The sequence below is a fragment of the Tamandua tetradactyla genome, chromosome 8 (assembly GCF_023851605.1).
Source record: "Tamandua tetradactyla isolate mTamTet1 chromosome 8, mTamTet1.pri, whole genome shotgun sequence".
In the NCBI taxonomy this organism is placed as follows: domain Eukaryota; kingdom Metazoa; phylum Chordata; class Mammalia; order Pilosa; family Myrmecophagidae; genus Tamandua; species Tamandua tetradactyla.
This window is the reverse complement of record NC_135334.1, coordinates 98,625,635-98,639,008: the sequence shown is the minus strand read 5'-3', so window position 1 is coordinate 98,639,008 and position 13,374 is coordinate 98,625,635.

Below are 13,374 nucleotides of genomic sequence, written 5' to 3'. Positions count from 1 at the left end.
TTCTCCAAAATGTTTCCTTTTTATAGGACTTCAGAAACTAATCAAGACCCACCCAAATGGGTGGAGACATGTTGTCACCTAATCCAGTTTAACAACCACTCTTGATTACATCACATTCCCAGGGAGATGATCTAATTATAGTTTCAAACATACAATGCTGAATAGGGATTAGAAGAAATGGCTGCCTTTACAAAATGGGATTATGAAGACACACATCCTTCCAAACCAGCACACCATCCATAAAGAAGCCCAGAATTATGACCTATCAAAGACTTAAAGTCTTAAAAATGCTCAAAGGTTTGGTTTCCAGTGCCTGCTTATGCAAAAAAAAAAAAAAAAAAAAAAAAAAAAACCTCAAAGATGTAAAGGAAAACATGGGCAAAGAACTAAAGGAAATCAGGAAAAACATATTTGAGCAAAATAACAACTTCAATAAAGAGGCAGATATCATAAAAAAGGAACCAAAAAGAAAAACTGGGGTTGAAAATCACGATTTCCAGTCACTGAAATTAAAAATTCCCTAGAGGTATTCAACAATAGATTTGAATTGGCCAAAGAAAGAATCAATGAACTTGAAGGAAATTATCTAGCATAAGGAGCAAAAAGAAAAAGGAATGAAAATATTTGTAAAAAGCATAAGAGATCAATGGGACACTATCTAGAATACCGATATGTGCATTATTTGGGTCCCAGTGGAGGAAAAAGAGTGCATGGGATACAAAGAATTCTTGAATAAATAATGGCTGAAGACTTCCAAGATTTAAGAAAGGTTTTCAAAACACATACCCAAAAAGCTCAATAAACTCCAAGTAGGATAAACTCAAATTGATCTATACCAAAACATATTATTATCAAATATTCAAATACCAAAGGTAAAGAGAGAATCTGATAAAGCAAGAGAGAAGAAACATGCCATTCTAGTTTTCAAGCTACCAGGATGTGATATACCAGAAACAAAACAGCTTTTAAAAAGAGGCAGTTATTAAGTTGCAAGTTTACAGTTCTAAGGCCATGAAAATGTCCAAATTAAGGCAAGGCTATGAAAATGCCCAAGTAACCAACAAGAGGTTACCTTCACTCTAGAAAGGCTGATGAAGTTCAGGGTTTCAGCTGGAGAGCACATGGTAAAGCCTGCTAGCTTTCTCTCCAGGCTTCTTAATTCAGTAAGCTCCCCCAGGGGTGTTTTCCTTCTTCATCTCCAAAGATCTCCTGCTGCATGGGCTCTAAACTGTTTCCAAAATGATTCCCTCTTAAAGTGCTCCAGTAAGCAAATCCCACCTTGAATGGATGGAGACACATCTCCATGGAAACAATCAAAGAACTCCCACTCAGCAATATTGAATAAGGATTAAAGAGCTTGGCTTTTCTGCACTACAGAACAGATTCAAAGCAGCACACATGCCATGTACAAGAGAGACTTAATAAGATTAAATTTTGATTCTTTAACAGAAACAATGCAAGTGAAAAGGCTGCATAATATTCCATCATATATTTTTGGCACATTGTGTTTATCCATTTATCTGTTGATGGGTATTTGGATTGTTTCCATCTTTTGGCAATTGTGAACAATGCCACTGTGGACATTGGTACGTCCCTGCTTTCAGATCTTCTAGGTATACACCGAGTAGCAGAATTGCAGGTTCACGTGGCAACTCAATATTTAGTTTTTTGAGGAAACGCCTAACTGTCTTCCATGGCAGTTCTACCATTTTCCACTTCCACCTACAGTGAGTAAGTGTTCTAATTTCTCCACATCTTCTCCAACACTTGTTCCTGTTTTTTTTTTTAATAGTGGCCAATCTTATAGGTGTGAAATAGCTTATTGTGGTTTTGATTTGCATTACCCTAACAGTTAATGAAGATGAGTATCTTTTCATGTGTTTTTAGCCATGTGGATTTATTTTTTGAGAAAAGTTTATTCATAAATTTTTATCATTTTATAATTGGGTTGTTAGTCCTTTTATTGTTATGTTGTATACTAGATAGCATACCCTTACCAGATATATGACCAATAAATATTCTCTCCCTTTGAGTTGGCTGCCTTTTCACCCTTTTGACAAAGTCTTTTGACGTACAGAAGTGTTCAGTCATGAAGATTTCCCATTTATCTACTTTTTCTTTTGTTTCTTGTGCTTTGGTGGTAAGGTCTAAGAAGCTATCTCCTATCACTAAGTCTGGAAGATGTTTCTGTATATTTTCTTCCAGGAGTATCATGGCACCAGCTCTTATATTTAAGTCCTTGTCCCATTTTGAGTGAATTTTTGTATAGTGCATTAGGCAGGGATCCTTTTTCATGCCTCTGGATATGGAAATCCAGTTCTCCCAGTCCCATTTATTGAAGAGACTTCTGTTCCAGTTCAGTGGATTTGGGGGCCTTGTCAAAAATCAATTGGCCATAGATCTGAAATGACCAATATGTACATGAAAAGATGCTCATTTAAGATGTCATTACGGAATGCAACAAAGGCATTATGTCAAAACTAAATGTCAACAGACAGGGGGCTTGGGGAAGGGGTATGAATTCTTTGTGGAAGAAAAGGAAATGTCTTCATATAGACTATGGTGGTGGAGGCATGTTTATTTATTTAGGTTGGATTGTATGATATGCAAATTTCATATGCATGAAATATGCAAATTTTAAACAATTGTTTAAAAATGAACACAGAGAAACAAGCGCTAGAAAAAATACGGAGAGAGAGATATATCTATTTATTGTTGGTAGGGAACCTGAGAGGTACAGTCCCTTGGAGGGTAGTGTGGTGGTTCCACAAGAGGCTAGGGGTGGGGTTGCCATATGATCCTGGAACCTCATTGCTAGGTATATGCCTGGAGAAACTGAATGTGGGGACATGAATGGACATTTGCATACTGATGTTCATGGTGGCAGTGTTCATGATTCACAGTGGATAGAGGTGGCCTAAAGGTGACTGAGAAATGGAAGGGGGAACTATGTTATATACGCACAATGGACTACTGAAGAGCCTCAAGAAAGAATGACGTTGTGATGCATGCAACTAGGTGAATGAAACTAAGGGACTGTATGTTGAATGAAATGGAAGAAACAAAAAAATCCAGATATTATCATGCCTCAATCATATGGACTAACTATAAACTAAAACCTCAGTGAGTTGAAGTCGAAAGCATGGGTTATCAGGTTGGGGCCTATTGTAAAGGGTCCTAGATTGTGAACTCTTACAGCAGTCACATATCATCAGGGGTTGTAACTGCTATTTCTAAATTCTGAGATACTGAGCTGTTTGTATATAACCTGGTCATTCCCAGAAACTTTGGGTATTTACATGACCCCTTAGACTCAGAGCAAGAGCTCTGAAGCTATGAAAGGCAGCTGTACCCCAGACAGGGACTGTGTAAAAAGTTGGAAAAAAATGATCAGATTTCAACTAGACATGAGAAAGAAGCTGATCTGGATAGGACCAAGGTAGATCAGAATACAGGGTAAAGAATGATATCACCTGTATGTTAAAACTTCAACTTATGTGTGAGGACAAAGAGAGAGGTGTTTACCTGGCGCAAAATTTATATTTTGGGGCAGTGCATTACCTAATTTAACTTATATGGTCATTTTAGTCGAACACCACTAAGTACATGGAATCTCAAAGAGGCCATGAGATCTCGTTGCTTTGTCCAGGTTAGTATGATGCCCAGTATATCCCAGAGTAATTTTGGCAGTGAATAAAAAAATTTTGCAAAGTCCCCTCTGCAGACTGGTGAGAAAGGAGGACATATTCAACTTCATCATTTGGAGAATTCCTGATATTCTTGCAAAAAGTGGGGCCAAAAAAAAATCAATAGGCTGAGCCCTCGATCTTGGGATTTGCCCCTATGAAACTTCTACTTAGAAAGGAAGCCCACTTATAATCATGCCTAAGAGTCATCACCAGAGAACTTATTTTGTTGCTCAGATGTGGTCTCTCTCTCTCTAAGCCAATTCAGCAGGTGAACTCACCACCTTCCCCACTTTGTGGGACATGACTTCCAGGGATGTAAATCTCCCCGGCAATGTAGGACAGAACTCCTGGGATGAGCCGGGATCCAGCATGATGGGACTGAGAAAACATTCTTAACCAAAAGGGGAAGAGAGAAATGAGACAAAATAAGGTCTCAGTGGCTGAGAGATTTCAAACAGAGTTGAGAGATTATCCTGGAGGTTATTCTTATGCATTATATAAATATCTCTTTTTAGTTTATGGTGTATTGAAGTGGCTGGAGGAAAGTACCTGAAACTGTTGAGCTGTGTTCCAGTAGCCTTGATTCTTGAAGAAGATTGTATAATGATACAGCTTTTACAATGCGACTGTATGATTGTTAAAAACCTTGTGTCTGATGCTTCTTTCATCCAGATTATGGACAGATGAGTAAGAAAATATGGATAAAAAATAAATAATAAGGAGGACTAGGGGCAAAATAAATTGGGTAGTTAGAAATACTAGTGGTCAATGAGAGGGAGGGGCAAGGGGTATGGATTGTATGAGGTTTTTCTTTTTTCTTTTTATTTATTTTTTGGAGTGTTGCAAATTTCTAAAAATGATCATGGTGATGACTACACAACTATGTGATGATATTGTGAGTCACTGATTTACACTATATATGAACTGTATGTGTGTGAAGATTTGTCAATAAAAATATTATTTTAAAAAAAGATGTCATTAGGGAACTGTAAATCAAAATCACAATGATATACCACTTCATTCTCACTGCAGTGGCTATTATATTTTTGAAAAGGAAAATAAGAAGTATTGACAAGGATGCAGAGAAATAGGTACACTTGGACTTTGATGATGGGGATATAAGATGTCGCAGCCTCCGTGGAAAACAATTTGGCAATAGCTTTTGGCTTGGCAAGGCTGCTATAATGAATTATCACAGACAAGGTGGTTTAAATAACAGGAATTTATTGTTTCACAATTTTGGAGGTTAAAAGTCCAAAGATTGGCAAGATCATGCTTTCTCCAAAGTTTGCAGCATTGTGATGGTGGCTTGCCAGCAATTCATAATTCATTCTCTGCCTCTGTCAAATAACTATTTTTTCCCACATCTGTATCCTAGTACTATTAACTATGTCCAAATTTCCTCTGCCTTTAAGGACTCTAGTAATACTGGATCAAGACCCATTCTGATTCAGTTTTGTCTCATTAACTAGTAGGATATTCAAATATCCTGTTTACAATCGAGTTAATGTCCATGGGACTGGGATTTATGAGTTGAACATGTGTTTGTTGGGGACCCGATTCAATCCATAATAGAAATTCCTCAGAAAGTTAAATATTGATTTACCATATGACCTGGCAACTCCACTTCTAGGTATACACACAAAATAATTAAAAGTAGGAACTCAAACAGATATTTTTAAACCAATGTTCACAGTATCATTATTCACAAAAGATAGATGGTGAAAATAGCCCAGTGTCTATCAACAGATGAGCAGATAAATAAAATATGGTGCATACACACAATTCAATGTTATTCAGCCATAAAAAGAAGTGAAGTTCTGATACATGCAAAATGAATGAACTATTAAGACATGAAGTTGAATGTTATAAGCCAGACACAAAAGGGCAAATATCATATGTGCTCACTTATTCGAAATACCTTGGATAGGGAAATTCATAGAAATAGGTTACTAGGGCCCAGGTGGAGGTAGGAGTTATTGCTTCATGGGTACAGAGTTTCTGTTTGGGTTGTTGAAGAAGTTTTGGTGATGGATGGTGGTGATGGTAGGAGAACATGTGAATGTGATTATTACTACTGAAATGTATATTTGAAAGTCACCAAAATGGGAAATTTTATGTCGTATATATGTAACACAATAAAAAGGGAAGAGACACAATGAAGGCCAGAGGGAGGTTAAGCAACATTTTAAAGCACTGAAAATGAGAGGACTATTGACCAAGAACTCTGTATCAGTGTCGATAGTCATCAGAAATAAAAGTAAAATAAAGACATTTTCAAAAGAAAGAAAACTATTTTTTTTTGCTAGTAAGCATGCCCTACAAAACTACTATATAAGCAGATATATAAATGTGTAAATAATAATTAAAATGTGATATTAAAGATGTTCAGATAACCTAAAAGAAAGCAAGGAAGGGAAAACAGATAAATGAAAAACTGAGGGGAAAAAAAAAGGAAATATTATGTTGAATGAAAGAAGCCAGTCTTAATTCCATTTATGCATGATTCCATTTATATGATATTCTAAAAATAACAAAACTATAGTGCCAGAGAATGCATCAGTTATTGCTAGGAGTCAGTGGTTGGCAGAAGGTATAACTATTTGGAGGTGATAGAATTATTCTGTATCTGTTTGTGGTGTTGGTTATACAAATCCAAACATGTATTAAAATCCATAGAGCTATACATCAAATAAGAAGCAACTTTGCTGATAACATTAAAACCCCTTGAACAAAGAGATTATATATTCTTCAGTAATGTATTGAAAGCACATCTTTTGAGACAAGACAAATTTTTCTTCCTAAATTTGTGAATAATCCACAATCAGCACAAAGATGCTATATAACTTCAGCAAATGCCTCCCAGGGCATAAATCCTGTTTTTAAAACAGTTAAAATTATTAATACAGCAACAATAAAAATAGCAACCAAAGATTGTCATAATGTTCAAATACAAAGACACACATTTTGTGACTTTTTTCACATAATAACATGTGAACCAGACTCACAAATTATATATAAAAACATAGCCTGTTTATGTATTTTCCTTGACTACTTCAAATTAAAAAAATTAAGCACTGTTGTCAATTTACAAAACCATATGGTACAAACTGGAAAAAGCATGTGGGCTTTCAAATTTCTTTGATGCTGTAATTCCACTTCTAAGAATTCTTCAAATAGGAACAATTTTACAGAACCATAAAAAAGACAGTAGAAATACTGCATTTTTGTAATTACTTCTAATAGCATAAACTATTAAAAGATTTTGAAGGAGGATGGAAAGACAGAAGAGAAAGGAGGGAGAGAGAAAGGGAGGCTAGTTGGATGGAAAGGAGGGGAAAAAAGGGATGGAAGGAGAAAACCACATAAATGTCCAACAAAAATAGAAATTTCGATATGGTATATCAGTAGAATAAAATGCCACATAATCATTCATAATTATGATGTCTCTAAAGACACAAAAGAAAGTGTTTATAATATGATTTTAAAATCAGAAATGCTGGGAACATAATGACTGCAACTATTTAAACTGCATATGTGGATTGGAAATACAATTTCATTTGTAAAAATGAAAATAATGTATTTAGGTGGAAACGTTATGGAAGTTTTTTTTCTTTTTGAAATATTGTTCTATTTTATACATTTCTATTCTCAATAACAAAAAGAAAGTGCCTCAATTTAGAATATATATGTTTGACTAATCTATATATAAACTTGTATACACAAGACTATTTTCTATTAGGAAAATTATGATCATGATAATGGTTGTTCTAGTTTGCTAGCTTCCAGAATGCAATATATGAGAAACAGAATGGCTTTTAAAAAGGGGAATTTAATGAGTTGCTAGTTTACAGTTCTAAGGCTGAGAAAATGCCCCAATTAAAAACAAGTCTATAGAAATGTCCAATCAAAGGCATCCATCCAGGGAAAGATACCTTGGTTCAAGAAGGCTAATGAAGTTCATGATTTCTCTCTCAAGTGAAAGGGCACATGGCAAACACAGTCAGTTCTCTCTCATCCAGAAGGGCACATGGCAAACACAGCATCATCTGCTAGCTTCTTCTCCTGGCTTCCTGTTTCATGAAGCTCCCCGGGAGGCATTTTCCTTCTTCATCTCCAAAGGTCGCTGGCTGATGGACTCTGCTTCTCGTGGCTATGTCATTCTGCTCTGCTCTCTCTGAATCTCCCATTCTCCAAAATGTTTCCTCTTTTATAGGACTCCAGTAAACCAATCAAGACCTGCTCAAATGGATGGAGACACGCCTCCAGCTAATCCAGTTTAACAACTACTCTTGATTAAATCTCATCTCCAGGGAGATGATCTGATTATAGTTTCAAACATACAATATTGAATAGGAATTATTCTGCCTCTATGAAATGGGATTTAGATTAAAACATGGCTTTTCTAAGGGACAAACATCCTTTCAAACTACCGCGATGGTTTACTTTTTAAAAGAAGTGCCTTCATAGGAGGCCAACAGGCAAACCATTCACTTTCAATTAAAAGAAATTAAATTTAAATAAATTCACTTTATACAAAACTGACTTAGGTTAAAGAACTCTTTTCCTGTGTTAGTATAGAGTCAATAACATGTCTCACAACAAAGTAAAGCAAACCTAAATGAAGGAATGAATGATTGAATGAATGAATAAAATGCAATTTTAACTACCTTTATGCACAATCTGTCCCAACATCCAATAAACTGAGTGAAAAATCATAGATAATCCATTTCCAGGGCTTGGTGAAGTGACTCCTACACATGTAGAACTTAAAAATTATATGCAAAGATTAGTCAAGTTTTGTGAAATATAAAGATTAAAATTCAGAGCAGAAAAGACTGCAATTAAATATATGTATATTCATAAGGAAAGAACCCAAGAACTCAGTTAAAATTTAAAATCTTCTCTAATTGTCCAGTTATACTGAGTTATTTTCTTTTTCTCTCTCTTGCTATTCCTGCCAAAGCTAATGAAATAGTTTATCACCATGACTCCAGTTATTATTTTAAACATCTGAATTCCCAGAGGTTGTACTAGTCATGCAAAACAGGCGATTATAGAGCTTCAAAAGAAATTATATGTCTAAAATAAAAACAGTCCTTAGTCTCAACATGATTATGGGCTGCCTGGTGAGACATCTGAGCACTGGCTCACTTTAGGTCACCTAGTACGAAGTCCCCTCTGGGTGAGAAACCTGAAGCCAAAAGAGGTTGAATATCGTCCATGTATGTTAGCTGTAGCCCACTCACAGAAGAGTGAAAGAAAATGAATAATTATTGAGCATCCATTGCGAGCTATGCATCTACATTCATCATATCACTGTTTCTAAACTTCCACTCTCTGAGGTAGGTTATATATTCTCCATTTCTCAGATAAGAAAACTGAGACTCAGTTTCTTACGTTTCCCAAACTTACTTGTTCATTTGTGAATAAAACTGGCTCGCGCTCTCTCTCTCTGCGTTCATGTGTTTTTGATTCACATTAAACCACTGAAGATATCAACTAAGACCATTTAAAGGAATAGAATATGACTACCATTCATATATTCAATTACCATTAGGCATTTGTTATCAGAATGCCAACAAATGATTATCTGCTATAGCAACTTATCTTGGAACAAGTGAATATCCAAATAAAATATATGCATTATAGATGCATATACAGTTAATATTAGACACATATGTATATACATGGTTAATAATATAACACACATGTACATGTAATAAGTATAGTGATTATGAATCTTTACTATTATCTTACATCATACATAAAAATTACCTCAAATGGAAACTAGGATATGAATATAAAAGCTAAAACTGTAAAATTTATAGAAGAAAATATAATTGAAAATATCTGTGACTTTGAGTTAAGAAAGATTTCTTAAATAGAAAAGAAAAAGCACAAGCTATATAATTTTTAAAATGATATTTTTGATGGCTTTCATCAAAATTAAAAATTTTTGCTCTTCAAAAGACACCTAAGAAAGTGAAAAGGCAAGCCACAGACTTGGAAGAAACATTTTATTATAAATAATATATATTTGTTAAAGTACTTATATGCAAATTATATAAAGAACTCTCACCAATGAGATATACAAATAGCAAATAACAACATGAGAAGATGCTCAACATATTTAGCCATTAAATTAAAAATAGGGGAAGATTGCAGAATAGTTCAGGCTGAGCTCATCCCTGATTCCTGAAACAAAGAGAGAAATGACAAAAAAACAACTAGGACTGCACTTCTAGGGTACAAGTGACCAGAGATTGTTTTCTACATTATACAGGGAAGCCCTGGATGAAAACACAGAGAAATTGGGTAAAGAGAATAGTGTGAGTGTGCTCAGTTGTGACCCCACCAGGGGCAAGTAGCAACATGCAGGAAAAGTGCAGTTTCCAAAAGAGTGGAGCACGCTTACACTCCAACCTACCCCTACAGCTAGCTTGGGAAATTTTCCCTCTCAGTTCTGCAGCTGTGAGCTCCCATGGGGAACCCAGAAGACAGAAGACTTACTTTCCCTGTGCACAGAGACTATTCAGTTAGTGTACCGGGCCTGCTCCTGACCCTTGAGACAGACTGCTATGCATACCTGTTTTTTCAGCAGAGGTGGGAGTCCCTCCCCCTAGGAGGAGAGGAGAATGCAGAATGGAGCTGGCCTGACAATGGCCAGTGAAAGAAACTCAGTGGGTCCCAGTATCACTTTCTTTTCCTCGCAGAGGCCCGAAGACATCAGGCATGCATGGATGGAGAGGTGGGGATGAGGAAGCATGCCCATCCCAGGCATTTCCAGGTTGCCTGTGGGCACGGGGAGCTGAAATACCTAGTCCCACAGCCCAAGGTCATTCCAAGTGAGAGCCTGGGGGTCACGAGACCCATTGGGCCCATAAGTGGAGTCTCTGCTGAGATGTACACTGCACCCCACCCCCACCCCCAGCCGTGGGAATGGCAGCTTTTAGCATGCACCAAGATCAGTGGGCCTGGCTGGAAATGAACAGGATCTCCATCCAGTTCAGACAACTGCTCATTCAGATAGAGGTAGGTCCGAGGAGCAGAGGTGGCCCAAAGTGCCATTTGCTGAGAAGAAATAGAAAGTACAGTCTGGAAAACTGCTTGTCTAGTTTTTCACCAATCATCAAGTAGAGTTGCATTGCTTTCATGAGTTCCAGGTCTTGGTTTGGCAGGTGTGCCAGTTTGAAGCTATTATGTACCCCAGAAAAGCCATGTCCTTTAATCCCTATTCAATATTTCTGGGTGGGAACTTTCTGATTGTTTCTATGGAGATGTGACCAACCCAAAATGGCTGATAACTTTTGACTAGATGGTTTCCATGGAGATGTGGCTTCACTGATTATTTAAGGTGGGATTGCTTACTGGAGTCCTTTAAGAGGGAACAATTTTGGAAAAAATTTTAGAGCAATCAGAAACAACAGAGTCCACACAGACTTTGGAGATGAAGAAGTAAAATTCCTCTGGGGGAACTTCATGAAATAAAAAGCCCAGAGAGAAAGTTAGCAATTGTCACCATGTGCCTTTCCAGCTGATAGAGGTGTTCTGGACCCATTGGCCTTGAGTGAAGGTAACTTCTTGCTGATGCCTTAATTTGGACATTTTCATAGTCTTGCCTTATTCTGAAAATTTTCATGGCCTTAGAACTGTAGGCTTGCAACTTAATAAACTCTCCTTTTTAAAAGCTATTCCATTTCTGGTATACTGCATTCTGGCAGGTTGCAAACAGAACAATGGGGAATTATTGAGTGCAAAAGGAGACCTTCGACAAACCCAAGCAAGTACAAAACCTTAGATAAGTGAAGGAAATGAAGTTTCAATATAACCTTATCAAGATAATCAAATGCCTCAAAGGCAACAAAAAATCACAAAGCACTTAAAGATGGAGGCAGATATGGCCCAGCCAATTGACCAAATTAAAAGACAGAGGACACGCAGAATTTGGAACAACTAATCAAAGCTGTTCATAAAACTCATCTAAATAAATTCAATGAGATGGCTAATGACATAAAGGATATAAAAAAGATACTAGAAGAGCATTAAAAAGGGTTTGAAAGAATAAGTTAAAAAGTAGAAGATCTCTCTGAGATGAAAAACTGCAGACAAAATTACCAATATATTAGAGTCACACACCAGCAGATTTGAAGAGGGAGAAGAAAGAACAAGTGAATTAGAGGATAGTACAATTGAATTCAAGCAAGCAAAAGAACAAATAGCAAGAAAGATGGAAAAATTGGAACTGAATTTCAAGGAAATGATGGACAACACAAAGTACACAGAAGGAGAATGAAAGAGTAAAAGGCTATGAAGATTAGTAGAAGAGATAAAGGAGGAAAACTTCCCAAACCTTATAAAGACTTAAATATGCAAATCAAAGAGCCCAACAAACTCTAAATAGAATAAATCCAAATAGGCCTACTCCAAGACACATTCTAATCAGACTCAAATGTTGAAGATAAGTAGAAAGTCCTAAAAGTAACAAGAGAAAAACAATTCACCACATGTAAGGCAAGCCACATAAGACTGAGTTCGGACTACTCAACCAGCACCATGGAGGTGAGAAGGCAGTGATATGATGTATTTAAGAAACCGAAAGAGAAAGACTTGTAGCCAAAAAGCCATTAACCAGCTAAGTTTTCCTTCAACATTGAAGAATAGATTAAAATTTTCACAAACAAAGACTGAGAGAATTTTTCAACAAGAGATCTGCCCTTTAAGAAATACTCAAGAGATTTCTGTTGGCTGAAAGAAAAAAAACAAGAGAAGGAGATCTGGAGGAGATCACAGAATTGAAGAGTATTAGTAAGGGTAACTCAAAGGATAAAAGTAGAGAGAGGGAAAAGAGTATATAAATCTGCCAAATAAAAACCAAAGGATAAAATGGTAGATTCAAGAACTGCCTTTACAGTAGTAGTGGTGAATGTTAATGGACTAAACTCATTCAGTAAAAGATACAGATTGGTAAAATAGATTTAAAAACATGATCCATCTATATACTGCATACAAGAGACTTCTCTTAGACCCAAGGATACAACTAGATTGAAAGTGTTAAGGATAATAAAGGATGTTCCACGCAAGCTATAACCAAAAGAAAGTGGGAGTAGCTATAGTAATATCAGACAAAACAGACTTAAATGTAAAGATATCATAAGACACAAGGAAGGACACTGCATATTAATAAAAGGGACAATTCATGGAGAAGAAATAAAAATCATAAATGTTTATGCTTCTAATCAAGGAACTCCAAAGTACATGAGGCAAACATTGACAAAATTGAAGGGAACAATAGACATTTCAACAATAACTGTGGGAGACGTCAATACACCACTCTCCTCTATAGACAAAACAACCAGGCAGAGGATTGAGAAGGACAGAGAACTTATTCAATGCAATAAATGAACTAGAGCCAACAGACATATATAGATCATTATACCCCAAAAAAACAGGATAAACATTCTTCTCTAAAGCTCATGGAATGTTCTCTAGGATAAATCATATGCTGGGGCATAATACAGGTCTTTATACATTTAAAAAGATTGAAATTACTCAAAGCACTTTCTCTGACTACAGTGGAGTGAAACTGGAAATCAATAACCACCAAAGTACCAGAACTTTCACAAATATATGGAGATTAAATAACACACTCTTAATCATGAGTCGAAGAAGAAATTGGTAGAGA